Below are 5,970 nucleotides of genomic sequence, written 5' to 3' on the forward strand. Positions count from 1 at the left end.
AAACCCAAAGAATATTTAAGGTCAAATTGACAAGTGAGGCTGTATTCTCGTAAATAACTCTTTCTCCATAGATATTATTGCTACTTTGAACAGCATTTCAGCAATTAAATGAATTTTACTGCCATTTGTTTGGAGATCCCACAGTCCCCCCGGAGCTCAGAGGACAACAAGCTCTGTCATACAGGCCCATACCATAACATTTCCAGCGCCATGTTTGACAGATGATGTGATATGCTTCAGATCATTAGTTTGGGGTATGGTGGGGTTTGTAAGGAGAACTTTGCAGCCTGTTTTGATGATTTGCCCATCCCTAAAGGTTTTGCTATCACTCTGATAGTTTTTTTCTAGCCTAATAATGCCTTTCCTAGGCATGTCTAGCCTAATAATCTCTTTGGACTAAATACAGAGCATCGCAGTGAAAAAAATACCAAATGCAAGTTGGGATCAACTCCAGATATTTTATCTGATTACTTTTCCATTTAATAATGAGGGAACAGACTTCATCTGGCCATGAAGTTACTTGTCAGCCATTTAATTTTGAGCCTCTGAAAATGGAGGGCTATGTATAAAAATGAGTGTAATCCCTGAAAAGTCAAATCAGTGCAAGTGTTAAATTAAATCTGAAAAGCTATAGTACAACAACAGTGTTGTGCAGTGGCAAAATTACAAAAACTGTGCCAAAAAAACTGATTTAGTTTACTGTAACACTTGTGACAGTCAATGGCAATCTATATTCTTCTTTGTGCTGTTCCTCTTGCCAGTTTTTGTGCCAATGCACATTCGTAATACACAGAATTAAAGATTGCCATTCTGTTTTTAATGAACCACTTGTTGGAAGAGCATTGATTGTACAGACATTAAGCCCATGCTCAGATAAGATAACACAGAACATTCTTTAATCTAGCTCTGTCCTACTTCACACTTGACCAGATGGAGATTTTTTTTTTTATCACTTAAAGAAGCGAGAAAAAATCTCTTTAAAAATTAATACATTATTTACACCCACCAAAGGCTTACCGCCCAGTGTAGATCAAGTCCACAGCAGGCTCTTCTGAGTGAGTCCCTCTTAATGACTTCTAAAACATATGTTTGTTTTTTTTTTATCTTTCTCCTGTTTTCTTCCTTTTTTTAAAAACTTTTTTTGCCTTTTATTGAACCATACACACACTCACAGACACACAGTTAATTACACAGTGTCATTTCCACAGTAATAACAGAAGAACAGGTCCTGTACTCTAATGATAAAATCTGAAAAGGACACATAGTGACCCCCTTCCACTCATCCTCCACCCACATCAAAAGCCACCCCACACTCTCCTCTCTGTCTTTCCTTCTTTACTCCGTCTTACTCCTTTCTGAGAGGAGCAGATGGGTGGGGTGGTGCAGGTAGTTAAGACTGACCTTATGTAAAGCAGGCCAGCTGCTTTCTTTGTCTACAGTCTTCAGATAGTGTCAGTCAACAAGACCATTGTTGTGGCAGGGCAGGTAACTGTTTTTACATGTACCTTAAAAAGCATCTTGTGGGTGGCACTTTGAGATTACCACTTGAGATTTATTAAAATGGCCAGAGATAAAAAGAACAATGGGGCTTAAGCGGGCTGGGTAAGTAGGACTTACACACAACAGGAAGAAGGGCAACGCTGCTGCACACCTACAAACAGGAGGATAAATGCCCATGCTATTTTACCATCAATTAGCAAACAAGCTCAGAGGTTGGACTGTCTGCAAGACAAAGAAGAAGAAAAACAATACTTGTTTGATTTGGGACAGTAAGGAACAGGCGAGCTAAGAGATAAGTTCCAGGCTATTGTCCAGGTGGCAGCAGGAAGGAGAAGAGATCGCTTGCTTTCGAATGAATTCAATCAACTGAATGTCCCAAATAACGTTGCGACATAATTATCCTGTCCCTTGTGTAATGCAGTACAAAGAAGAAGAAATAAGGTTGGAATGAAGATATCTAAAGGGAAATTGTGAACTATTTTTTTTTTTTTTTTTTTTACATACTGAGTAATTGCAGCTACAGTAATATGAATGATTCCAGTGACATGTGTCTGTCAGTCAGTGCTGAGGTGCTTAATAAAAATTTGCGAGTTAAAGCAGGGATACTACAGATGTTCAGGCAGACGTGCACATGCAAGCGTATGTTTTTCGTGTTAAGAGGATACATTTAATTCAACTAGAGAATAATTATTGAAAATACTAGGCTGCAATCCTAATCTGAGTTCCAATCAAAGCATGAGCCTTAGTCAGATTAAATCTATCCCCCACATTTCCATCTGCTTCAAGACATCTCCAAAGAAATACACATTTTCTTTGGACAAGAAAACAACAGAATTAGATTTTGGCCCAAGGCAGTTTTAACGTCACTGTTTACCAAATCAGCATGGATTAAAGAGAAGGCCCTTGTCCTGGCACAGGAGCAAGTCTGCACAAAAGGACAGAGCAGCACGGCATTCCTAAAGTTCTTTGGCCCACGCTTTTACACACACACACACATACATCGTGGATGCACTCTACTATTACCAAGGCTATGACTTTATATGCAATCAGCTTGTATATTGCTTGGTTGCATTTTTAAATCCGCAGCAGCAAATTTGGGCTTCATATGGATAGAGGGATTAATCAACAGGATGTTAAAATGGATGACATCATCATACAAACTCAGGTTTAGCTGGAAAAGTTTTGTCAGACAGTAGACACAGCTACTATCACATGTGACTTTTCACCTTTTTTACCCTCTTTATGACTTTATGAGTCATTCAACTCAGAATAGGATGAGTATGTAGTGATTTGCTGCATTCAGTCTTGTCTTGGAAAAAAGTTTCAGATAAAAAAAAACTTGGGACAGAGTTAAATTCTGCCATGAAATTAACTTATTCATCTGGGACTGGACTAGTACATTTAGTAATTCATACAAAGTTATTTTTTGTTTTTTTAAGAGAAAAAAAGGAAAAAGTAGTCGCATAAAGTTGAGTTTAATGAACTTTGCCTTATGAAAAAAGAAGAGGGAACAAACAGTCCAGAACAAGTGTTAGTTTATTAACTGTGTTAACTTTTAAAAAAACAAAGAATTTGCAAGGAGTTGTGGCACAAAATCGAGGGTTAGGGACATTCATTTGAATAGCATATCAGGGGGGTTTTTTCTCAATGAAAATAGTGAAAATATTTATGCCATTTTTAAGTTGTCATTTCCTGAAACAGTCTATACATGTCGCAAAACATTATCGATAACTAAAATTCTGTAACCAAAACCTTCAATGTGAATCTCAAAATGCCATTTTCATGGCAATGAATGACTCATGACTCGTACTGTGTTAACTAGGGTTGTTTAGATATTTGGACAGAATGACAGTGGACTGTAGAGGTCTGTTCACCACAAGGTTTTAGCACTTACATGTTCATTAGCAATGCACAAGCAATGCATTAAAGTATATAGTTAGAGCAACAATAAAAACAAAAAAGTACCAACAATATGTGCTGTTGAAATAGAACGTTGGCCTACTATGTGCAACAGAGAGACTAGAGAGACATAACATTGTGAATCACTGGACATCTTCTCTCTCCTGTTCCTTTGGCAGATTCTCATCAGCCTCATACCCCATCCTGTCCTTTGCAGTGTAACACAGGAAGAGCCATCTTTAGCCTTCTGCATCTTCTGTGCTTTTGTCTTCTCCTTGTTACACCACTACGCATCCTTACTTCTCACCTTCTCCTACAAATATTTTTATAGCTACCCACAGAATTTTGACAGTGTGATGAACTGTTTTGCACATGATATCCCAAACAATGAAATATATTTGTTTTAGTCTCAAAGGCATAAACAATATTTGTTCAACTTTTTTTGTGTCATTTACCTGAATTTCCCAGAACATTTGCAATGACTAATGCTCTTTCTGATGTGCACAAGTACACTGTTTTGAAGGATTTCACATATTGTTTTGAAAAGCTAAACTGGCATTTAAGATTGATTAAACTACAAGTACAGGCATATACTTGTTTAAAGGCAAAGTATGAACCCTATCATCATTTCTCAGTTATGTAATTACTGCCGCCCTTCTTAGTGGTTGTGGAGGTTTTACAGAGATGCAGACAGATATGAATACAGTCATTCTTAAGTCATACTGTGATTCACAGTCACACCGTGTCAAATATAAAACCATGCTTTTTTAAGTACCTTTAATCCAAATAGTGTCTTCTCAGCAGAAAGTCTCTGGTTTCACGTCTGACAGTTCACTTTTTGAGAGTGACAGGAGATGACAGCAGGCTGCTATTACCTCGTTCTCATAGACATGGCCTCGGCTGCAGACATGTCAGCCTGTGGCATTTTGGGTGGAATTGATGATACAGTTACACATGTTCACATATGTCTCGGGGAATTAAGATGCATCTCACACTCTTACTGTCTTTCTGGGGTCGATGTCATACTTGGCCTCTTCGAATGGCCCTGCCTGTCCGCAGCTTTCTGCATTTCACACTTTGGATTATTGCTCACTTTATGTTTCACGCTGGTACATCCTAATATATCAACCAGTGGCTCCACTGACACCCCCCCTTAAATAACTCGGTTTCACTGTAGCTTGTTTTAGTCCATCTTTTTTAATGACCATGGCCAATTGGATATGTTCTGTTGGCAACTGTCTAGCTCCTCTCAAACACTGGACTATTGTGAAGAAGCATAAAAAAGAAAGCTAAGAAGGCCCTTTGGATATTTAACTGGTATGTGACAGTAAATTTGTTTCATGTGACTAACTGTCTACTGATTATATACTGGTTATGTAATTATATACACATATGTTATGTGTGATTATGAATGCCTGTATATCTGTTTTTTCTAAATTTATATATATTTGTATATAAGGCTAATAGCATTAGCATTTTTTTTCACAAAAGAAATCTCAGATTGCCGGGTTCACAGCTCCCTGGAATCATTTGTTCATCTCCATAAAACAGAACCAAAAAAATGATAACACCCGAAATCGTTCTTTTTCTAAGAAGAAGCAGCAAAAGTTGCCAAGCGGAGCAGAAAAACAACATTCATCGCCTATATGATGCACATCAGAACTGCTTATAGGATGGCTGAAAAAAATCCCTCATAGACCTTCTATCATTGGCCAAGTAACAGAAAGATCAGAATTAAAAATCATTCTTGATTTTACTATGTTAGACGCTGTAATTGGTTCAGACTGTCAAATTTAAAAGACTTGTGAAAAATGGAGACATAACTGTATAATTACACTATAATTAAAATGTGCAGGGAAAGAAAATCAAATTTAATTGCTCATTTTACACACTGTCTCTTGTTATCTGTGTTCATTGATTAAACCACATCAGTTGAGAATGACCAATATTCAGTTGCACGTTTAATTCAAGGATAGTACTGGTATTGGTTTAACTTGAGTACATGCGCTCACATGCTGGCATGAAGGAAGAAGTAGAGAGGTCATAAAATAGGGAGGAAGTATCATAATCTCTCATTACATCATTCATGGAGGTTATTGCAAAGGCATAAACCACAGCTTCAGGAAATGACTTAACAACTGTCATAAAAGTCAGTTAAATACTGCTCTCCCCACTGCAACTCCTCTACATTTCTGATCAATATATGTTGAAATGACAACGATGTTGTTTTAGTCTTGCAGCAATTTCACTAAGAAATGTATTGAAAGTGTTTTAGTTTTAGATTAAAACTTTATAGGGTAAACTGATTTACAAGACATCCACAGTTATCATTGTTTAACTTCTTGAACTCATATTTAAAATAACTGCTTTCAAGAATGACCCAACCATGATTCATTTTGCACTTTCATTAGAGTGCATTCAACCCAGCTGTGGAAGAGTCCTGTTTCAAAATAAAAGACCTGAAAATCTGTGCACAATGAGTTAACATGTATTATGTGTAATCAAGACTATTAGAACCTGCTATGATTAAGCCATTTATCCACATCTCAAGGAACTTCTAAAATAACTTTC

Source organism: Oreochromis aureus, linkage group 1, assembly GCF_013358895.1.
Source record: "Oreochromis aureus strain Israel breed Guangdong linkage group 1, ZZ_aureus, whole genome shotgun sequence".
Lineage (NCBI taxonomy): Eukaryota > Metazoa > Chordata > Actinopteri > Cichliformes > Cichlidae > Oreochromis > Oreochromis aureus.